The sequence below is a fragment of the Haemaphysalis longicornis genome, unplaced genomic scaffold (genome assembly GCF_048455015.1).
Source record: "Haemaphysalis longicornis isolate Haplotype H1 unplaced genomic scaffold, Haemaphysalis longicornis Haplotype H1 scaffold_7, whole genome shotgun sequence".
NCBI classification, from domain to species: domain Eukaryota; kingdom Metazoa; phylum Arthropoda; class Arachnida; order Ixodida; family Ixodidae; genus Haemaphysalis; species Haemaphysalis longicornis.
Genome location: NW_027526422.1, coordinates 54,127,665 through 54,152,612, shown reverse-complemented (window position 1 = coordinate 54,152,612; position 24,948 = coordinate 54,127,665).

The window sequence follows — 24,948 nt, the reverse complement described above, 5'->3', positions numbered from 1 at the left end:
TATGAGGAAGGGTGCCAGGTTGCAGCCACAACTTGAATTCGGCAGGAGATTGCGCTGGGAACACATGATGGAGGCCGGCTGCGTGAGGGGTATTCTTCCTCGTAGGAAGTGCTATCTCAGAAGATATGAAAGATGCTCATCGGGACAGTTTTATCATAAGTAACATGGGCTTCCTGTGGGAGGCGCGAGGTTGCAGAAAGTCCCAGCAGATGCCGAGGGCTAACTTTTGCGCTTTTTACTGGCACATCTTGTCTTTTGCATTTCTGATATATGACACCTGCTCCTACTGGAGACGCGTAGTTGCCGAAGATGTCAACAGATGGCGAACGCAAAGCGAACGCGGGAAAACTCAACTGAATTTTACGTCCAAAAGGATGCAGATTAAAAAATCTCGCTGGCCTTCTAATCCGCATCTTAGGACAATATCCTGAAAGTGGTTTCGGGCAATTAAATGGGCAGCATTTTCTAGAAAAAACGAATGGGAGATATCAACTGGCTGGGTGATTATTTGTGAAAGTGTAAAAACACAGTGTTTTCCCGAAATCCCGCTTGCCTCTATTGGGAGGGTGTCATTGAAAAATGTTGTATAACAGTGTTGAGATAAGTGAGTAAGTTGCCCATCTCAACAAAAACCAGTTCGATATCTCCGATGGCGGGCGGTAAAAAAATTAATATTTAAAAAACAATTTTACCGCTGTTCACTCTCTCCATGGTGAAATTTTTAAAATTTTAAGAAATATTGACCTCCAACACCGTAATCAGAACGTGCCCTTGCAATCTGTAGCTGTTTGAAAGAGCAGTTTGGCTAGACGTGTACATAATCAGTTGGGCCTTTTTGGCTCATCAGCCGTGTAATTTGTAAAAAACAATTTGACCCTTTTAGCGGCGTCGCAGAGCGAAATCCTTAAAAACGGTTCTGTGCATTCATATGAGTCACATATTCTAGCAAAAATCAGTTGGATTACTGAATCGGTGAAAGATTTATGTGAGAATCTTTAGGAACACCGTTTTAGATCCGGAATGCGGAATCACCTCGCTGGTGAGTGTTAGGGCGAAATCCAAAAACTACTTTTTAGGTATTCTTAAGGGCTACTTAAATCAGCAAAAAGCGCTTCGATATGTGAATGGGTGACCGAGAAAATCACGAATTCGCAAAACTACAGTTTCGCCCTATTCTTCGGTTCGGAGGGCAATTTCAGGAAAACCCGCCTTATTGAGCACCTACGCAATAACGCAAATAAACTCGGGAAATTTCAAGTCTCTAGGTCTAACAGTTTTGGCTGGGCGTTGATGAGTCAGTCAGTCAGTCAGTCGGGAACTTCTTTTTATAGGTATAGATTTACAGTGAGCAGTCATGCCCTCCGAAACGAGATGGCGCTAGCAACACGGTCGCCATACTGGCGTTTAGCGCACGTGAGTTTCGGTTTCCGCCGTAGACTGCCATGGTCCGCTGATAGGTGTGTCGTTCGTGAAGTATGAGAATATGAGAAGAGCCATAATTTAATGCTGCCGGCGCAGTCGTAGCTCATACAGGGCGCCGAGACATGCAACAGAACGTTCGCGGAAGCGCTTTATTGTACGGAAACATGCGAATGCCCTGGCGCGCCGCCACCACTATAGCGTAGCTCGATCATTCACTCCTAACAGCTCCGATTACCTCCCTAGAACATGCGGGTCGTGATAATCACAAATCAGACGAGGTGTGAAAAAGCAGAGAAAAACCTTTGTTTTTATTGATTAAAACTATGCCTCAGAACCCATGGTCTCTGTTTGCGCCCTCCGCGAGCATCACGCACCTTGCAAAAAGCCACCCTCAAAGACACCATGCAGTACCCGTGAAATATTAATAGATACATTTCTTTACGCAAGTCTTGTTAGCGTTGAATCGGATTATGCGTTACATTTTCAGCGTAGACTGACGCAGCGTCACAACTGAAACGCCGCAAGAGAATGCTCGCGCCTTAGCTCTCAGTAATTAAATACTACGTGGTGTTCTGATCGGCGGCATGCATGCCCGGTAAGTACCACACAAATGAGATTTTCCCGTCCGCTGCATGCGCTATGCGGCAGTTCCAACATCTGTGTTTGCACAGACGCAACTTAACGGACACGGAACAGGAAACAGTTGGCAACGCGTAACAGGTATATGCTGACCACGTCAGCTGGCAATGAACGCTGAGCGCTGCAGATTTTTCATCGCACGCCGAGACATGAAGCGGTCAAAAAGAAACGTACAACTTCCACACCCATGCAGGCTAATTTTGTTTCACGGCCCTTCGTAGTCATTAAGTCGTACGTCCACGGCCAACCACTTTAGCGTACGCTAGCTGTAAAGGAAGCCTTCCAAAACAAGCTTTCCATCAACAAACGGAGACAATGATTAATACTCGCACAATTCCGTCATATTGCGTAATGTTACAGGCTATAAGAGAGTACGTAGAAATAAAAAAAGGCTACAGCCATCGGGCAACTTTATGTTGGGCGAAGCATGGGAACAAGAATCTAGGCGACAGACGCCAATCAAAACAGCGCTGAGGCGAGATTTATGTGGGATTTTTTATGAACAAGTAATCTATGAAGGTTAGCAAACACTACCTAGTCGGAGGCTTAGTCGAAATTCACAGCAACCCTCGAAAAAAAAAAATGGCGCATCTCCACGAAGTGAATCATGACGGGTAGGCGAAGCACTGGGGATCGTTCTTACTGTACGTCAGCCGTGACAATGCCCACTCGCGCATGTAAATGAGTGACAACGCGTGTGTATAGTATATACTCCGGGGTAGCTTGTTTTCGGCGTTGCCATTGAGCCGCTGCTTCCCGAGCACTCAACTCCGGGTCCGATTGGCGTTTTTGCCGTGATGATGATTTTGCCGCCGCTTCCCGAGCTCTCGCCTCAGGGGTAGCTTGTTGTCTGCGTAGACGTTGAGCCGCCGCATGCCGCGCCTTACGTTCGTTTTCATCCATGGCAGAAAGAGAATGTGTGGTCTGGAACGCGCTTATATACGCATTTCCACCGCAGCTCTCTCTCTCTCTCTCTCTCTCTCTCTCTCTCTCTCTCTCTCTCTCTCTCTCTCTCTCTCTCTCTCTCTCTCTCTCTCTCTCTGTCTCTAACCTTTCGTGCACCTTTTATTTTGTTCTTGTTAGCCTTTTGTGAACCTTTTGTTCACAGATGTTTCGATTAACACAGTGCTGTGCCGTGAGCACGGACGCCGGACGGACGCCGGATGGACAAGCCTCAGCCCTAAGGTGCTTCGCCCCTAAAATTGTCAAATTCGCCTACTAATCCGCGCCGGCGCTCGCGGATACCCACGGGCGCCAGCGAAGGCCACAGCGAGAAACGCTTTCTAGAAGGCCAGCCATGGCGAATGACGTCACGTCGGCCAAAATGGGCGTGTCCAGGGCGCTGTGCTGCGAATGGTCTATAGAAAAGTACAGGCTAGTCATATGAAAACTCGACCTGCATGGTTGCCTGGATGTAATTCTTAACATAATTTCTAGGTATCTTTTTCGCGAAGCCTTGCGAGCAATTGCAGGCTTTAGAGAGCTTTGCAGCGGACAACGTACTTGCCAGGGGACCTTAGCACCTGCATAGAGTACTCAATCCGGATTTTGTTGAAGCGAGAGGTTTAATGCGGAAAACAGAAGCAGCAAGGCGACATGTATGTGTTTCTGCCTTCCAACATATCGGGGGAAATGTTGCATAATGGGCTTTTTAATTTCGCAGGGGTTTCCTTTTCTAGCTAGCTTCTTTTGTGACAGGATGCCTCAACTTGGCCGCATTAGGTTCGCCTTGCTCGTAGGTGTAAAAATAAAACCACAGAACGGGAGGATTTTCATTTCTCCTCCCCTCTTCTTACCTAAAAGCCTTGCATTGAGGGCTAAATTCGTGTAGTATAGCAACAACAATTGCTGGCCTCACTGCAACACAGTTGAACGTATCATATTTGTGTGCATGTACAGCTTTATCTAGAGGCAATGTTTTGACACGTGCGTTGCGTTATGGGGCAACCCACTTGACCTCCCGCGAAAATTGCGATGCTTTTTCCTGTCACTATGATTTTAGCAGCCAGCTTCCCATGGCATATGCCTTGCTTCTTAAATCCCTCGAAGTTTTAAGTTCCAAACAGCTTAAACCTTCAGATAAGAGGCTTAAGAAAACTTTCGGCCCTGTTTGCTTTTCTTAAAGTTCGCGCTTTCTTGGCTGAGGACTTAGGCGCCTATTGTTAGTGCAGCTTCATGCCTCTGTACACGCACAGGAGATAAAGCGGCTTCTTCAGAATAGGCACTGGAAGGAAAGTGGGATAGTTTTTAACCGAAGCCTATATGGCTAGGGTTCCGTGCATTTTTCCTGTCTGTAAAAAAGGTCAGGTGTTTTTGAAGCGCGAGGAGTTGGAAAACAAACGCCTCGGTGGCTGTGCAATCAGCACGCGGCCACAGCCGAAGTCAGACTCCGTCGAAAACATACACTGGGACACCAAGACTCATCAACTGGATATGCATGTTGAGTAGATATTAGTTAATATTAGACACGAATTTCAAGTAAAGAAAAGGATTTAGACCTCAAGCGGGCTTATAGGCTTTATCAGTTGGATATGCATTTCGACTAGTAGGTGTAGAGTCTCAAGTAGATAATAACGGTTTGTCAAAGGTTCGCCGCTGTGCGACCCTCGTCAGCCACGTCTACGTTAGCACCGTCCCTCCTTGCTGGTGTTGCGAGCGGCTGCGTGTCAGTCATCCTGCATCTCACAGGGACAGGGGCCCCCTCGTCAGGACAAGTTGCCGTTACACATTTTGAATGGCCCTTTTTTTCGGTCTTCGTAATCGGTACGTCGCGTGTGGCCCAGCCTCAAGCCTAGGAGTCTTCCACAAGCATCCCAGAGTGGTCTAATTCATTCATTCATTCATGAGCGTCACATACCTGTAATTACAGCTGACATGGCCTGTGTTGACTTCTGTTACGACTCAGCGCGCCGCTACCCTGTGCTCACATGTTTAAAGGGGGGTGTAGTGCGGGGAAGCTTTGTGCTTGGCGGCACGGCGCACCTTCCTGAAACACGCTACGGCACTCAGGAGCGTGTCCGCCACCCGGGACCTTGCTGGGGAGGAATCACGCCCGTGGAAATTGCAAAGCAAACTGTTCTAGCGGGGTTTTGTAGAGACGCGAACGTGTGAGCGAACGCCGCCGGCAGAAATCTCTTCTTTCTCCATCTACAAGACTCAACGTGCATCGGCTACAACGAGACCGGGAAAGAGTGTTCTTGCGTGTCTATACTTTGTTCGAGACGTGCACAACGCGCTGAAGGCAGCGGAACCGTTGTCGCTTCTGTGTATAAATTCTGCCCCCTCGGTGGCTCGTACCAGTCGACTTTGGGGGCTGAACTAAGAGCACCGGTCTGCCCGTTGACTCCATGGTGTTTCTGTATCGTCGCTGTTCATCTCGCCATGAAGTTTTGCGCTCTCTGCTCTTAGTCGTCAACACAGATGCAGCTCTTCTGCTCGCCGCTCGTTCACTACGCGACCACTACTTGACGGAAGCGACGGAGCTCGGTAGGGGGCCGCCTTCGCCAATGTAACACTGCCTACCGCATCCATTAAAAATTGGGGCTCAGAAAACTTTTGCTCTTTGGCCACAGCATACGCGACCACTACTTGACGGAAGCGACGGAGCTCGGTAGGGGGCCGCCTTCGCCAATGTAACACTGCCTACCGCATCCATTAAAAATTGGGGCTCAGAAAACTTTTGCTCTTTGGCCACAGCATTCCGATTCCGAGAGCATGCATGGTTTGGCTCCCGCCACGTATTTGTTTTGTTTTGATCAATCCAAGACCACAGAAACTGGTACATGTTATGTCATAGAACGATAAAAAAGTAGCCCGTATAAATAAAACGGAAGTCGTCAACTTCTGTGCTCGGAATAAGCTCTCACAGATGCTTCGCCGCATATAATCGCGCAGTAAAAGATAACTGAGCTTATATCCCGACAAGCTAACTAGGTTTTTGAAATAGGCGGATTTAGCTGCCGTTTGGCAATAACGAGCGAATGATTTGAGTGTTTGCGACAAGGGCAACGAGGCTGCTGATCAGATGGCACGGCTTGCGCTGCCATTTGCACTGACAGTTAGTTTCCGGCGACCACCGGATAGACTTCATCCGAGCAGTAGTCGACAATTTCAAGTCCTTGGGCGATCCCCATCATCGGCTTTGCGCCACAAAGGGACTTACAATATCGGAGGCAACTTTGTTGTACCGCATCCAAAGGGGCTCAGCGAAGACCACAGCTTGGTTTTTCAAAGTAGGCTTCTTGAGATCACCTGTGTGCTCGTCATGTGTAGTGCTATGCTAGATGTACTACACAACTTAATGTGCCGCCCAGGGCATGCTGTAGAACGGACGGCAATGCTATCAGCGATGCAAAAGTTGACAGCCCCACACACCGCCCAGTACCACATTGTCTTCCCATGGCGACATCGGATGCTGCGTAGTGAGATGTCGCGCCCTCTTCTTAGCTTCCTTCAGGAGGTGGGACTGGCGGATTCATGCTGAAGTGTCCATATTATCGACTCATTAAATGGCACTCGGGCGAATCAACGGCCGGCACATCTTGCCAGGCTAAAATCGCCTGATTCAACAAAACAACCACCACCTCCCGCACCTGGGTGCGAAAAAGGACCTCTGCTATGTCCCCCGGAAGTTCTTTTTTTTTTTGCGCTCAGATCATAAGCTTACCCTTGTCATACGCATAATTTGTACACTCATAGGAATTAATAGGTTGTTCTGGAGCATTTTGGTGAAATGGACCTATGCGGACTTGTAGTGGCACTTAAAAAATTTGCATTTTTTCCGGTAGTTTTAAAAAGCCAAGTAAGTAAAAAAAAATAAGGAATTTAACTATCAGGGTGCATTAAAAAAAGCCTACAACCGACATTCAGATCGACCAACGAATTCCCGGATGTAACCACATTGTCTTTCTTCTCCGTCAGCGTTCTGCTCCTGCCCTGCCGTTTTCGTCTCGTCATTTTGTCTGGACGAGAGATTGAAATAGAAATAAAAAGGGTTATAAAACGTGACTGCATGTCTCTCAAAAATTCAACCGAGCAGAAGTAACCTCATGTGTGTTTACGGTGCAATGAAATTTTTTTTATCATTTCAAGACCTACGTAAATTCGGTGACGTTGGGAGGTAGTCGAGGAGGCCACGCAACTTGGACGTTGCATAAACATTCTAAAATAACGTCCTGTTATTAAAATGTTCACGAGAACGTGCATGGTACGATCCCACGGTGTCGGGGATCAGTGAAGCAACGTGATCTTTTAGCGCTCAGACAAAAACAAATACGCACCAAAAGAATGAGTCGAATAATTAGCTCACAAATTGCTACGAACTGTGACAAAGGCGTCAGAATGTCCAATCTATTTAAATTTGCTACGGTGTACCCCGGCTACAACCGAGCTGCGGCACTTCTTGGACAGCCTGAAACGCAGTAAAAATTCCCGCCGCCGCAACTCCTGAACTGACGTCATGCCGGAACCCGCGAGAAGAAAACTAAAAGAGAAAGGTCCAGGGCTCCTTGGCCATTCCTATTCGCTTTCCCTTGATTGTTCCTCAAAGCTGCTGTTGCGCAAAGGCGAGCAGTCGTAACCCTGTTCCTGGGTGTCTCTAGTTTCCTGTCCTCTTTGGAGTATTCCGCGTTTTATGTCGTTTCTGCATCTTAAAACTTCGGAATAGGGCGAACACCGAGCAGATATCTGTCTACCGAGAAAGGACCGTAGGAGAGGGGCAGCTGTAACCAGGTGTCGACAGTGGGGGCTCGGAATACACACCCTCGTTCCCGGTTGCCCCTCGGCCTACCTTAGTGGTACGAGGCCGTGTGTTGCGGGTGCGTTTAGAAACGAGGATAGACGACGTCCTAAAATGTCCAATAAAGTCGTTCCTCTGGCGTAAACCGGCGAGACGCAAGGCGGCAAAACGTATCGTAGAAACGTAACCGGATGTTGCGGGCAACAGCGAGAAATTACGACAGGCCGGATGACTGCGGAACCAGTCTTTACATTCGCGCAATGAATCTGCGCCGCCTGTGTAACAGTAACTTTCGTTATTGGTTTGACAATGACGGGAAACTAAACAGAAAAACAAAGTTTCAGAATTAATCAAACCCGCTTATAGCGAACCGCGATATGCGCCACGATTGGTTCGATATATCCAATAGTTAGAAATAGCCGAACCCGCCTATAACGAGTTTTTTGTTATGAGAGTTCGCAATACGCGGGACCCTCTCACCCACTCCCCCTGCTCCTGCCATCCCCGCATGCAGAAACGAACACAATAAAGTATGCCATTACCATACACAAAACTATCTATTTATTGCAAGCAATAAAGCTACTTTCCGGTGTAACTACCTACTTTCCCAAAAAAGCGGTGATTGTTGTTTTCACTTTCGTTTTGGTGACGTCAACTAGCATAGCATTCTCTACATAAGACATCATTTGTATAAGTTGCAGTCCGTGTCCTTCAATATCGAAGCAATATTGGTGCACCACACTGACTGCCGAAAGCGCTTCATTAAGCATCGGACGGCTTCCGCTCGCGACATCCTCCGCCTCAACAGTGCCTCCAGCAGCGCCAGCAGCCATGACATCGGTGAACCGTCGTCCGAGGGGCTCACAGTGAAGGCAACGTCGTCGTCGACACTCAGACAATCCTCGAAAGGCACTCCTTTCAGCACAACATCGCGAACGTTCGCGAGCTCTTCTCACAGTTCATCGATGCTTCCATCTTGGTCCGGACTCCCTGACTGGAAGGGTTTAATCGTGAGTCAGGCGCGTCGGAAACAGTTACGGAACGTGCCAGGAGTCGCGTTGCTCCATTAGAGACTCAACATCTCCATCGCCGCTCCGAGGCCATGCATTTTGGCGGCAATTCTAGGAGCGCCGAGTATCAGATGTGAACTTCGTTATAGGAAATATGTTTCGCGTGTATTTTCGTAACTGACCTTTCTTTGTTCGATATATAGCATAATTTGCTCTATCCGGGTTCTTGAACTGTAGTTGTGAACGTCGGCACGGGCTGCTGACGACTCACCCGAACCTGCACCACTCAAAACTTATAGAAGAAATTACACGCCATTAATGACTCCGTCGCCGTACTCCCCTGATGCCGCAGCCACAACTAAGAAGGAACAGAATTCAGCTTCAGACTCGCCCAAGCCGTCACGTGCCTATACCCAACACGAACACTTCTGCTGTTCCAAAATTAACATGAAATTGAATGCCATATCTTCGGATAATCAGGTGCACCTATATACATGATCACCGAATTCACGCACAACCGAGATACACCCCCATCCCTCTTCGTCCCTCCGAGCAGTAGAGGACGCTGTTTTTTGTTTTCTTTTTTCGTCCAGCTTCCGCCCATGCAATCACCTCCTGCTGGTTGACACACCGGTAGCTGCAAGGGTGGCACACGGCTACAGTGTAAAATTTTTTACACGCTTAAGAATGTAAATAACTGTCAACACCCTTATACCCTTGCGAAAAACCAAACAGGTGAAGACACCCATTAAGGGGTTTTGTCGTTTATAACAGCCTTACACCCCAGAAAAACACTAGAATACGCCCTTTTAAAGGTAGTTTTAACGTTAATTACATCCTTGCAAACGGTGTTTTTCTTTGTTTTTCGATAGCGTGTAAGGGTGTTAGTTACAGACAAGAAGGGTGTAAATAATTTATAGTATACCTATAAAACAACTCCAATCCCACAGAACTCAGCACAATAAAGATACTCTTCTCTCTTTCTCGGGCACACATATGTCCAGTCAAAAAAAAAAAAAAATCTTTGAGGTCTGCTTTCAAAAACGTTTCAGGATATTGTTGGCAGCACGATAGAAGTTTTGAAATGAAACTCCTGGTAAATCAAGCTGAAGTCGCACAAGAATCATATACGTCAATTTAAATCAATTTTGTGTTTTGAGCTCGAGCGAACGTGGATAGTAGTTTCTGAATCGCACGGCCAATTTCATAGCTCAGAATATCGACCTGGGCATTTCTATAGACGCTCTCTGACTTGTTTGTTTTTCGGCTCTGAAGGAAAGAAAAATCTGGGGGCGATGGTAGTAATTTTTTTCTGTGTGCTTGTTTACCTTTTTCCAATGACGCGAAACGTGAAGTTTGAGCCCCGTTAGCTTCAATACTTGAGTATACTTTCAGAACAATGACGGCGCCCATGGGTGCGTTCTTTTTCTTATTGGTCGCAACTCCATTGAAACAAGTTCGTGCCTACTCCCAGAAACAACCTCAACAGTAAGCGAACTCGCCTCCTCTTACCACGTGAAAGGTTCTCTTGTTTCCTGCATTTCTTTCAGTACCAAATGTCTGGGCACTCTCACCATTCCAGGGGAGAGAAGGACATTATTTATTTATTTATTTATTTATTTATTTATTTATTTATTTATTTATTTATTTATTTATTTATTTATTTATTTATTTTTTTATTTATTTATTTATTTCCAATACTGTTAGCCCTTGCGGGCTGTTACAGGGGTGGGAGGAAAATAATTTTTCACGAATACGTAACGCCAGTACTGCGATAGAACAGTGCATTCAGAAAACACATAATGGCAGCTCACGCTCAACTGATTCAGTTGTGTGTGTGTCAATAAATACATCTGCGTCAAGGTTGTTCCCCTCGACTACAGTTTTTAGAAGAAAAGAAAATTTGAAGACATCAACGCGTGGTACATACGGCATCACTGCATTAGAGTGACCTGTTCGTTGTGACACTCGCCCTGGGTGGTGGGAGTATAGTCTGGAGTCCAAGTTGAATTTATTACTCTACTGTTGATACAAGAACGTCAGCCTAGCTATATTTCTGCGCGTTGATAGTTCGGGCAAACCGGCAGGAGTTAATAACTCAGATACAGACTGCGTTCTTCGGTAAGCATCGAAGATAAACCGTGCGGCTAATCTTTGAATACGCTCCAATTTAGTTATCAAACCCACTTGGTGCGAATGCCAAACTATAACGGCGTACTCCAGTCTGGGCCGTATAATTGATTGGTGAGCCTGGAGCTTGACCTCGGGTGTAGCATCTTTTAACAGACCGCCGAGTTTGCGTTGAGTAGATCCGCAGATGTTATCAATGTGCTCGTTCCAGTTCAAACTGTTCGTTATTGTGACCCCGAGATACTTAAGCTTACTGGCATGCTGAAGTGGAATATTATTTATTTTGTAAGTAAAAGGCAATGAGGTTTTTGTGTTAGATACAGTCATGTAAGCCGATTTATCAAAAATTAGTTTTCATGTCCCATGTGATACACCAGTCGTAAATTTTTCGAAGGCTTTCGTTTAACAACATTTGATCTTGAACATTCTCAACGCGACAGTAAATCAGTCAGTCATCCGCAAATAGACGTAGTTCAATGTTAGAATCAATTTCACTAGTACTGTCGTTAGATAGAAGCCCTGCGAAAAGACATTTTCTTCAACATTGAATAAACAAGGCTGCAACAAAACAAACGCACTGGAATTCAAAGCACGATTGACATAAATATACCTGTTTTGTTGGGATCATGACGGCTACCAATGGTGACACAGAGCAACATGATCTACAATATACCTAAAATAACTCTAAAAAACTACTTGGTCACTCCAAAAACCAATCGAAATTCCCGACGTCGCAATCAGTGACCTGACTTCATGCTGGAACCCGCAACAGAAACTGAATACAAGCTGTTTTCAAAAATTACGCACTGTTATTCAAACGCAAACGTTGGCCTCGGAGGTGACTGTCGTAATCGAAGGTGACGAAAAAAAAAAAAGAAGAAAGAAGCTTACCCTTTTTTCTGTTATCTTTTTGTTTTTGTTATAAGCCCTTCTTCTTTTGAAAGTGTGCCATGTTGGTGCTTTCATCACAGACGGCTAACTTAATCTCAATGTCATCCTCGGTTCAAAAAGCCCTCTCAATTTAACCTAATTAAATCTCAGCAGTTTTTTAAAGCACACTGAGTGAGAAAAAGGCCACGATATAGCGTGTACTATGGGTGCTACCAACCTCAGGGGTTCTAAGACCTGCAGCGCATGTTTATAGGCGCGTGAATATTTCATGCACGTTTAGCAATCACTATCACCCTCCACAAAAGCTGAAAAAACACACAAACAATCCCTAGAGTGACCTAGAATGGAACTTGCAACGTTGCTTACGTATGTTCGCTTCGTTTGTTTCCTGGGGATTTTTTTTACCGTAATTGACATTTGACGATGCAGCGCGAGGAAACAAAGAGGCTAATTGTCAGTGTACGCGGACGCTATTTGTAGAATCCGCCACCAATCCTTGTTTTTCTTTTATTTTTAACGGCCCTGCTGCTGTACAAACAAGCCCCTTTTTTTATGTTCTTTTGCTCGGAGCGCCCGATTGCGCACCGTGCAACCACTCCGTGGTTCCTTTCGACGAGAAAACGATGAGGTGTCGTTAGGGATGCCCAGTGCGCGGTACTCGAGGCGTGACTTGATAACTTCCAGCGTTAACGCGGAGAAGAGTTGCATCTCTTGTTCTAACCTTTTATTTCTGGCAACAACAAGGCATTTTGGGCTGCTTATACATGCTGATACGCAACAGCCGAGATTCCGGGATACACAGCAGTTGAGAAACTGAAACGGAAAGCACAATTTACCTTACAAATCACCTCGGTAAACCTACTTTCTTCGCTGAGCAAAAATGTCTCGCGACATTTCAGTCTTCTTATGTGCTTTGGAGGGAAAAGCGTGGCGTAATATTGGGGTGTGTAACCTTTACATACACTTCGACACTGCACCTGAGTTATATTACTGTTCTTAATCCATCCTTACCCACCTTAATCTATCCTAGACCTTCCCAATTCATTTTAATCCGTCTCAATCCATCATTGATCTGCAATATTCTATCCTCGCATACTCGCACCGTAGGCTATCCTAATCCACCTTATTATCTACATTATTCCACAATTATTTATCCTAATCTACGTTATTTCAAATATTCCACACTAATTTATCGTATGCTACCATAATTTTGATCTTAATTCATCTTAATTCCTGCCTTGATCCACCTTAATGCCTCCTAATCCCCCTTAATATCTCCTAACTACTATGAATTCATTTTAATTCATCTTAACCCCATTCTGTAAATAATTACTATCGATTACCATTCAACCATTATCCCATCCTCATTAATTTTAATCCCATTAATTAACCCTAACTGATTGACTGAACTTGTTGACTGACTGAACGATTCAGTTCACCACCTGTTTCATGAATTGTCGCCCAGTGCACCTATGCCTATATGTTCTACTGTGTGAGTATTCAACATTGTGCTAAGCTTCAGAGTACATTGACAGATTTTCGGGGTTTGACACACTTAGTGCCTGTGTACTAAAATCTCCGCTCCCCGCTTCTGCTCTCGCGCTGGCACAAGAGTGCCTCTCCCACTCCAGTATGCCATGCCCTGTCCTAAAACATGTGAGCGCCGTTCCGATGAGCATCCTTATTAACGATATGAAATAGGGTTATCGACCTTACTACCAGTTACACTGCTGGGTAATTATTGTACCATTAAAAACATGTTTCTTAGCGGATTTAAGTGACATGCCGTTGGCGTTTGCAAAAGCAAACCAATCTTAGATGAACTACCGGCATGCGTTCGCAAAAAGATCATGCATGTTGCAAGCTTAGCCGAGAGGTGATATCCCCAGGTCAAGCGCTTTCGCCTTGCTTCCATTTCAATTTCTGCCTTTTCCTCAGATGTGATGAGTAGTGTGGAAGTTCAGATGCGACATCTCCCCAACCCACTACAGCCGAACCCGGTTATAGCGAACTCTAATATGCGCCGCGATTAGTTCGCTATATCCAATAGTATAGCCGAACCGTCTATAACGAATTTTTGTGTTACGAGTTCGCAATACACGGACCCCCACTGCCAATTTCACATAGAGAAACGAACACATAAATTATGCCATTACCTTACACAAAACAATCCATTTATTGCATGCAATAAAGCTATTTTCCCTCTTAAGGTGGCGGTTCCACACCCACCATCTTGAAAGTAGTTCAAATTTTGCCTACTTCACAAACGACAGGTTAATTTTCGATTTCACTTTCTTTTTGGCAGAGACATCGTTAGCACTACTTCTAGTCCATGTCCTTCAATATCAAAGCAATATTGGCTGACTGGATGGACTCCGTCGTGAAACCAGTGTGTCGGAAACAGTTACCGAAGGTGTCGGGCGTCACGTCACTCCATGCGAGTCTGAACATCTCAATCGCCGCTCCGAGACCCCATGCATTTCGGTGGCAATTGTAGGCGCGCCGAGTTCGATATATAGGATGTGAACTTCGTTATAAGGAATATGTTTAGCATGGATTTTCGTAACGGATTTGGTTTTTTTCGATATATGGCATAATTCGCTCTATCTGTGTTCGTTATAATCGGGTTTGATTGTATTCCTGCGACTGCCTTTCTTTCCAGACTCCCTGTGACACGCACTGCCGTGTGCGGGAATGCCCGTACCGTTCAACGGCCCTTCCTTCCCCGTCACAGGAGCAGTGGGAGTGCGAACTGACCAGGTCGTGACCTGAGGTTCACGAATTAATCTCGCGGTCCCGAGCAGCGGCGACAGCTCGCGGCTTTCTGGACTCAGAACGGGCTATCCCCCTTTCTGTTTGTTTTTTTACTCGCCTCCAGTAAACGTCACTCACTCACTCACTCACTCACTCACTCACTCACTCACTCACTCACTCACTCACTCACTCACTCACTCACTCACTCACTCACTCACTCACTCACTCACTCACTCACCCACCCACCCACCCACCCACCCACGCGTTTCTCTCGCGAAGTACTTGCGCCAAACACCTACGTCTATTGTCCCCCCCCCCCTTCTTCAAAGCTTCAATACGGCGCATTTTGTAAACCTTAAATATAATCTGTGACGTGTTACAGGAGTGTGCGCCTTCACCGACTACCAGGCCGTATGGTTAGTCCTGAACGTATGTTTAGTCCTGAACAAAAATTAATGCACGTGCAAGTTGGAATCTTAACGGGATTCGCGGTATCGGGATGGAATGTAGTTTCTTACGCCCGCTGTGGTATCCAAACCATGCCATATGCAAGTCATTACGCTTTCTTAGAGCCGTTAGAGGTGATTTTTTACCTCTGAGGCATCATTCGAAAGAACAGTGGAATGAACAACCTTTAGAAAACCTGTTTTGTTTTCTGGCGTCTTTACGGCTGGCATTGTGTCAGGTTCGATGGACAACAATAAATTAAAGAAGAAACTCTTTAAACGAGACTATATTTGTATACCCCTAAAGCACAACAAAATGCACACAATGAACAGATACAAACGAAAGTGCAACACGGGGCTGCGAGGACGTGGTATAGAAAATGGGAATTATTTCAAATAGCAGAAGAGTCACAGTCAGGGAACTAAGGAATGAGACATGGTACTGTTATGACTCACTGGCGCCATGTTTGCGCGGGTCAGTCGCCCGCCGGTCGACCACCCCACCGCTTGTCGACGGAAACGAAAGGAGGCCGACACGACGCTGCGGCGGCCACTGATTGACAGCGGCTTTTGAGCGGCGTTGAGTGTTGTTGCCCCAAAAGGGATTAAGGAGCCGCCGGTTCCCCCGGCCTAAGCAACTGAACGCGTGTGCGCGGGAAAGCCCAGACGGCGACGACCGGACAATGGGACCCAGTGGCGGCGGCAGCACAGCGAAGAAGGCAGTGGCAATGGTCAAGCCATTAACCCTTCCCGGAGTGATTCCACGAACCTTGTTAATCTGTGCTGTTAGGCTCCCTGGGAACGCAGCGCGCGGCAGACACCAAAAGGATACGCGGCGCCCGCGCGTCTTCCGTTCTTCCCCTCTACTACAGGCTCCTGACGAGTGGCAAGGGTGTGTGTGTGTCCGTGTGCTGTGCATCTGCCGACATACCTGAAAGGCGTGTCCCTACCCGAGGGCGGTGCTTCACAGCGAGGAACGTACACATCACCATTGGTGCGCATTGTTTTGTATGGGGATCCCTAACCTAGGGAACTAGGGATCGGGGGTCAACAAAAAGGGCGTGCTGCGGCCCGCCAAGATCTGTCTTCTGTCTTCATCTCGACAACTCACTGTAAAAATGTAAATAAACCTGTTGAGTTTGCTCTAAGCTCTCCCCTAGTCCTGGCTCGACGGAGCGACGGCGACCGGCCCCGCTACCAGCAGACTGCGGTCGCAACAGTACGTAGTGATTACCGACACCGGTCAAAGTAGCCTTGAGATGTCCAGGTAGTGTGTCGTGGCCGCGGTAGTACAGCGCGCTCCGAGATCCCGTCACCGTCGTGGGGAACGCAGCTCTCTGGAAGCGCCGCTGTCGTCACCGATGCCCGGCGCGACGACTTGCTTGTGGAGAAGATGTCTTGAAGGTTGTCCTGGTGGAGGACCTCCTGGGGCACGGCACGGGTCCGGTCGCCCGACCGCCGCGCAGCCCGGTCACGCTCCACACTTCAGTCTCTCTTCTCTGTGTTCCGTCTTATTCTCGGAATCGCCTCTGCCCGCCGGTCGCTGACGCTGGCCGCTCCTGATTGGCCGGTGGCCAGCGCGAGCTTGTGCCATGGTCGCGAGCACTCGGCGCCGTAGCTGGTGTCAATCAACTTGGCGGAGCATCTTGCGCGTGCCGTCTGCTTCGTAGATCCTTTTCGTCGTCTTCTTTAACCAGCGTTAGTTTTTGTCCTCGCGAATTCTTCACATGACACATTGTACCCCTTTTTTAGTTATTGATGGTTCTATGCATACTAAAGAGTTTTATAGTCTCGACCACAGTAAGGCAGTGTTGCGCCAAACACTCAGCATTTAGTTTTATGTGGCATCACGGGAAAGCTTACAAAGGGTAAAATTTTAACACCCAGCACAGACGATGCCAAGCACACGCGGAAGCAGACATTAGCATACTAGAGGAGGTAAAACAAGTGCTGGGCACACGCTCAAAGGATTTACTAAGTTTGAAAGATGGCATTGCTGGTGAAGAACGTATTTTCTAAAGATCCTGCAGGTTAGGTGGACGGCCTCGGGCGAAGCGTGCCAAAGTGATCGATGATGGTCGCCAGCCGGCGCTCGCATTTTAAGTATCTCTCCGAGAGAACTTCGAAGCGCGCTCCACGCGCGTTCGAAACACAGCGACCTTTAACCGACTCCTGTCGGAGACACAAGACGTAATGGGCTGTGATGGGAGAGGAGATAGACTCCCTCTCAAAAGTTGGGAAACCTTTTGCGATGTGTTTGCTCGAATTGTCTCTGGCAAGTTTCTTTTGCGAGAAAGGTTGGTACTGACAGTAATGGTACAGGCGCCTTGCTACCTGCTCATACAATACGCCCTTACACTTGCGTCACCTGTTTCGCGTCTCGTTTCTTCGAGTTGATGGATTGCTGCAACTGCGTCAGCTCGCCTTAATGCTTTCTAATGGCGCGCCATGCTCCATGGCACTCTTCAAGATGAGCTTGCTTTCAGCCTTATCGGTGTGTATTGAATGCACAAATGCCGTTTTTTATTTACGTTGACGGGAAATTCAAGCGCAGAGTTAACTTTGCCTTCTGGTGTTGTTGTGTTCGGGCAGGGTATATTTGAGCCTTACGCTCCAGCAATTTCTACCCTGCAGAGATGTCGATACGAAGGCGTATGCACCGAAAGAGGCGACCGAGCCACTTGGCAAAACAAAAACGAGCTTTGTAGGACGCATATATATATGTTATTCCTCAAGCCAGTCAAGCACCGAAACATGTCCCACTACGAGTGGTTGGCTTAAACGACTAACGCAGAGATGTTGTTGATTTCTTTACAATTCATTTTCAGCAGCCTGGTTTGCTAAATACAAATGCCCTGTATTCGCGGCCACGCAGCTGTGCTTCCGATGGAGGTGAAAAAAGACAAAAAAGAACACACTACGAGATTATAGCGTGCGGTTAATATATCTTCATATTGGCTAAATTTATGTACAGGCTTCTACTGCGGTGCTCAGCATGACCCACGTGTAGCTTCGATGCGAAAAACACTTAAGGGAGGCTATATCGAGTGTACGTTCAGTTCCTTTTGTATTATGGAAAATTCGAAATATTACGACTCTTCACGTTTTAGGGCAGAAGCACCTTAGGACCTCGCTTTGTCCGGAGCTTGGCGTCCGTGTACACAGTGTTGCGCATGCGGGAGGAGCATTGGATTGGATTGGATTGGATTGAAATGGGTTGAATTGGATTAGATTGGAATAGTACGTACTCTACACACGCGTCGTCACTCATTTACATGCTCGAGTGGGCAATGCCACGGGTGATTTACGGTAAGAACGATCCCTAGTGCTTCGCCCACTCGTCATGATTCACTTCGTGGAGATGCGTGAATTTTTTTATCTCGTACTCGTATGTCTCTTTTATGTTTACAGCGAAGCCCTCAATTTCTCGATTTCCTCATATTGTTTCCATCAGCAAAATCAGGTAGAACGGTAATATTTAGCCTCCAGAGCTGGTGCATTCGTTCGCCTTCCTGAGGGGCTTGTGGAGGGAGGCTTTTGCCGTTGTTTTTCCCGTCGAGGCACGAGCACATCGGAGGGCTTTCGGGGCGATGTTTTGACCGGTGTTTTTTCGTGTAAGCCAGGTGCACATCACCGGTCGTTCATGCACGTGCAGGCAGACTTCTGCGCGCGCTTACCGATGACATACCCGTTCTGCTGTGCTGGTGAAAGATTTCAAAGTGAGGCGTCGTCTTACGGACCGATGCGACCTGATTGCTGGCCTGCGTTGATCAGCTGTTTATGTTGATGAGTCACACACACAGCAAGATGCCTACGACACGGGAGGGAAAACGACAGCCCCATGTTTGTTCGCTAGAATAAAGTTCTAGTTCTCGCAAATTTCATTCAGCTAGTCCACTGGGAGGTATGCTTAATTGCAAATTTCAAACAAACATATTTGATTTTGTTCACTTCCTGGACTGCACCCAGCTTTACTGATCACACTTCTTCACTGAGTAAAATGACCGTAAATTATTTTTGCGCGTGCCGAAGAGGAAATAATGTAAATTTTTGTGCCCTTAGCGGCAAAAATGAACAACTGGTGCTCTCTTTGACAGGGGGTTTTCATTTATGCATTTAGCTCTCAATCAGATTGGATTAATTAGGATGTTTAATGCGCCGACGCTACATAGGCGAGGAGGTGCGTTGTAGTGGAGGGCTCCGGATTAATTTTTACCACCCGGGGACCTTTAACGTGCGCCGAAATCTCGAACACACGGGCGTTTTTCATTTCCGCCTCCTTGAGAAAAGCGGTCGCCGAGGCCGGGAATCGAACCCGCGTTCTTGGGTTCAGCACAACAACGCCTTAGCCACTGCGCAACCGCGGCGGGTAGCTTCCAATCAGACATGTGACCTAGTAACCCCCCAAAAAGCACCTTCACGGTGCAGCAGATACTCTAAACGTGTTTGAGCCCACGTGACTTTTTACGGGCCGACTGGAAACGTTCTACTTTCTTTTTCGTTTTCATCCTACACCGCCGTTTAAGCTAAAGTGGCATCGTTTTATTAAAAAAATGCGCTCAGATTTTTAACAAGTGAAGCTGTGACTGGCCTACCGTGTTTTGCGTGTGACGGTGGTCTACCCATATTGAACTTACGTGCGGTCGGTATTTGCCGTTGCCACGTGGACGCTGCTCCGCCGCTCCGCCACTCCGCCCGCAGCTCCCGCCGTTATCGCTTGAGCTGTGACTCAGGCAGTAGCTCGCTCTGCGCGCGCTCCGCTGCGATGAACAAAGCAAATCTCTCACGCGGGCCTCAATACAAACTGATGCTGAAGAGACAGCCATTGCGCTCTCCCTTACCTCCACTCGTCGGGACTACTTGACAGTAATCACGGACTCGCAGGAAGACTGCCGGCATCTTCAAAAAGGTCTACTTCCTCCCACTGCCCTACACATCATCGAACACTCCACTTACCTCCCTTAGGAGTGCCACATTCTATGGACCTCTGGTCATTGTGGGTTGGCCGGCAATGAAGCGGCGCACGACGCGGCCCGAGAAGTGATACACCGGGCCATTCCCCCCCCCCCCCCCCGACCCCCCTCCTCCCACCCTGGATGCCCACCCCCTAATCACCTACAACGACATTCTCGCACATTATAAGCTGTCTCGTCGCACCTTCCCTCCACCTCACCCGTCTCTAACAAAAGCCGATCAAATCACTCTCCGTCAACTTCAAACCCGGACCTTCCCTCACAATACACTATGGCATTTGATCTTCCCCACCTCTCACTCACCACAGCGCAAGTTTTGCCCCGACGAAAGAGGTACCCTTTACCACATCGTATGCGAATGCTCCCACACACCTGACCTACCTCCCAATCCCCACCCTTCCCCTTCACAGTTGGCGGCGCAGCTGTCCAGCTCTGGACCCGGCTCCCAGCTTAACCTGGTGAGGCGGGCCCGTATGGCCAGCCAGAGCCAGGGACTCCTGGACTAAGGAGTCCCCCCACTGGTCTGCCTCCACACACGGAGTCAGATCGGGATTCAATAAAAGTTTAATCCTCCTCCTCCTACCCTTATCTATAACTTTTCTTCGACCTGTTTTTTTCCGCGCATACGCAGGAGGTTGCGCCGGAGACATTTTCTGAGCACACAGGACCGCTGTGTTTTACTTTCGCCTAGCCATATAAAGATTTGCAAAATTACAAGAACAACCTCATCGGCCGTTTGGGGCACTGTTCTGCAATCGCGCGACGTCGTTGTGAAAACTTTAGATAATGGTGATGTTTGTCATCGTGTGGCCCATAGTTTCTGCCAGTCTTTTCTTCTTCTCTTACACCTGCATTGCCCCATGACACCCACCCACACGGGGGGATTCCTACGAGCTGCAAGTCACGTGTTAGAAATACCTGCGTGTTTTTTCTCTTGCTTGTCGGATTCCTTGCTTGCTGCCTCGAACACTATTGAAGTGTCTGGCTCAAATTAACAGCGAATCTTTTTAGTACTCCTTCAGTTTTCCTCCTATTTGACGTTTATAAAATAGAGTTCTTTCTTACTTATACTTTTCACAAAGGTCACCTCTGAAAATAAACGATTAATCATGTACCGGATATGACTCCTCAGGACTTTTCACGCTACTTGCTTTTAGGTTACATGGCACACCGCGCGAGTGTGAAATCCCCAGAGGAGGGCGTTAAACCACGGGGGAGGCATAGAAATTTCTAAGAATCTGAAGGAGAAAGTCTAGTGTGACTTTCCCTTGACCTGTTGTTGAACTTTCTGCTGAAGTTGCCATTTAGCGAAGCTGGTTTCTTTCGCTCGCCATCGCCAGGCGCCTCCCGTTCTCCCCCATCGCTACGTTCACCCTTCAAGGCGGCTCGTACTTCACATGCGGTAGTGGTCTACACTCCTTTGGCGCATCTGTTTTCTTTTCCCTGCATTCGGTGCGTCCCCCTTCCTCAGAGTCCTCATCCGACCCTCCTCTGTGGATGTTGTTTCCCCTCTCCCGATTTTATGTGCGGTTCTCTGTATCCCTCAACAATTTCGTTTACTTCACACGTCCCACAAAACACCGGGATATAAGGCTCCTTCATAAATGCAGCCACTTCGAGCATCCCGCAGGAGTGCATTCATCGCCCAGTAGGGGAGAATTCGGCCAGCGGAGGACGTGACCTTTAGGTTGGCAGGGCCCGACGCGTGCGGCGACCTAACGAACCGAAGGCTAACCCCGACGTGCCTCGTTTACGCCATAACCCCTGCCCTTTTGCTGCTTTGGTGTAATTCCGCGCAGCCCTTGGCAAAAATCGCGTAAAAAAGGGGGAAGTGGGAAAGCCCGTATGGTTCTATTTCTCCTTCAAGTATCAAAGTTGGCGCGATTCCGTACACATTTGTGACGCTGTAACGGCGCCTCTGAGGAGTCACAACTGCAAAATCGCACATCGTAGTTTTGCACCGTGGAATACCTTTTCGCTGCGCCAGCCCTAAAAACACGAGAATTTTGTCGTGCGGGAAAATAAAATCGATGTTCTCGCAGCACTTTCAACACCCTCTCTCTTAATGGAAGCAACATAACGGTCTTCGCCTGCCCCTCGCCGATGTCTGCCACATAAGATTGTCCGGTGCGCGTTCGCAGTGGCGAAACCTACGGACGTCTCTCTTCTGTTGATATAAACAAAGACACGCGCCCCGGCAGTTGTTTTTTTTTTCTTTGTAAGGGAAAGCCCTGTACTTAAAATTGCGTGGATTATTGCGGTTCTCTTTGTGCGTCGTAGGACCTGAGGCTGGCCCGCGAGGCATGTAGCGGCGTACCAGTTGCGCCTAAGAATATCGAGGTGTTGAACTTAGTACGGAGGGAACAAAGTGTCCGCCGATTGCAGCCAAGTCGCGTGTCCTGGGCCCAGTGTCAACGCACCATCTCCTTTGAACTTTGACTATGGCCGCTGCGGCCCCATCGCTCCTTAATTGAAGGCTTTCGTTTTCTAGCCCATTCAAAGATGGCGTCGTCCTTTCCGTGCCCAGGTCCTCCACTTTCGGAATAAAAAGAACACTGGGTTCTGAGTGAACAAATAAAGAAGTCCACCGACACCTAAGTACTTTCTAGGAAGTTGTCAATGCCATAAAATTATTATCGAACTGAACCCCGCTGAGTGCTCCTTTTGAGTTTCGCCCCGCGAATGATGTTTCTAAGTTTTTCTACGGGGTATCAGCGGTGTACTGGCGTATTCACGTGCACATGCACTTGAACTAAGGAACACTTCTATCGTAAACTTGTGACTTGTTTATCTCAAGCGAACTGATGACACCTTCATAGAGCGTAGTGGAATAGACGGGGGCCTTATGGTTTCCAACCTCTCTGCAAATAAACCGGTCAAGCTATTTTACGAAAAATCAAGGATAAGCGTTGGCATGTGGTATGTGGTATGTTTTGAGTGAGGTAGTCATACAGTGGAGTGTGACGATGTGCCAAAGCAACGTGAGACTTCTTATACGTACTGTGTTCTCCGTTGTAGGCAAAAGCTCGATTTTACCCGATTTTTACGCCATGAACATGTTTAACAAGAATAAGGTCAAACCCAATTTCTTCCCGAATGAACCCTTTCAAAGAATCAATCTGCACAATTACTGGCTGACGGTCCGCCGTTCCCTACCAGTACTTTCTGGAAGCAACCCCACAAACACAGCTTTCGGAATCACTGAGTACTGTATGGCACGATCGTACCGCTCGCTGCCCCAGGTTGGCAAATGCTGCACTGCCATTGCTGTGCCTAGCTAAAGGAAGCTGTGATGCCGAGAGAACTTTCTCCCGGCTGAGGTACGTTCAACGATCGGACAGGTCTCGAACGGAGACCAACACGTTGCGATTGTAGAGGATAATGTGTGCAAACAAGAATGTGTAAAAAAATTGATCACAAGCTTTTTGTGAATAAAATGTTTCATTTCTTAGAAGTTATGAGTGTTCTTCACTGTCATCATTACTGATTAATTTCCGTAGAAACATTAAATTTTGGAGAGTGTTTGCTATTATAAAATCGTGATGTCCCCCTGGTTACGAGATTAAAACAAACACCAGTTTTAAACCATTAGAGTCAAGAAACTCGCGATAATGTCTGATAAAACAAACTGAGTGCATTACGTAGCACATCTGTAGGTTTAACCCGAAAAAAAAAACCCGAATTTCGGAATGCCTTTACATGAAACCTGATTTTTCCCTGACTATCAGTTTGCGAAATAGCACACGATACCCCCCCCCCCTCCGATTTAAAAAAATATAGATATATATAAAACCCGAAAACGAACTACCCTAATTAACGTTTAGCTTCGGGTACCTCTTGGCGTGCTTAGACCTCAAAAGAGAACGCCCTGCCTAATGCCAAGGAATCCCTGGGAAAGCATAAGCGAATTCGTGATTCCGCAAGTATACGCGGTTACGACTGAGCCCGTCGCTGGGCTTTCTTTCAGCACTCCTCGGCTGTGCGGCGAAGCCTCCACTATGTGCACCTTTTAAGCAATACCCCCGTGTTGGTGACTCATGTTTTCACGTCTCGACAAGCCCGGGTCAGACGCTTCGCTTTCGGCGCGTTTAAAACTTCGGCGGTTGCCGGCGAGGCACGTCTCAACGCGCCCCAAGATCAGGAAAGACCCGCGTTCGCAGCGTAGTAATCCTCTTTCCCCTCTCTCGGGCTCAGCGTGCGCTGCTGCTACCGACTGCTCACGAACTCTGGAAAGAGTGTTGTGTGTCTGTGAGGTTCGTGGCGTGTGTAAAATCTAGAGGGAACGCTTGTTTTGACCGTTGGCGCTTTTGGGTATAAATAGACCTCGCCCAAGCGCTGTAGTTCCATTCCTGTTTGAGCAGCGAATCAATGCTGTCGCTCTGCTCGAGTCCTGTTCTGTTACCTCGCCCGTCGGGGCGTTGTTCTTTGGCTTCATCTCACCTCTCGCTAGAAGTAAACAGTTACGTTACCCTACGGCTTCTGGACTTCTTCACGGCTGCAACAGCGGCTGGCCGCTCGCTTCACACCACGCTACCACACGGATGTCAGAGGCGACGGAGCTCGGCTCGGGTCGGCCCTCCGGTCACAACAACAGCTTCGCTTTCGGCGCGTTTCAAACTTCGGTGGTTGCCAGCGAGGCACGTCTCAACGCGCTCACGTGGTTCCGCAAGTTTACGCACTATAAGGCGATCCCGTGGTTCAGCTTTACCACTACACACTTGAGTGACCAATGCAGGTCGGCAACAAAACGATTTCGGCGAATTACGGAAATGTTTAAAATAAACTCAAAAACGTGATTGGTGCAGTAGCAGTGCGCAGTTAAGAACGCCGTGCTCTCTACGGCGCAGACCGTATAAGCACACGGTATGCACTGTCAGTCGCCAAAATAGAGAGTTATAGCAGAGCCGAGAACCGGTCCCGGTACGGTACCCAGTAGGCGACCAGAG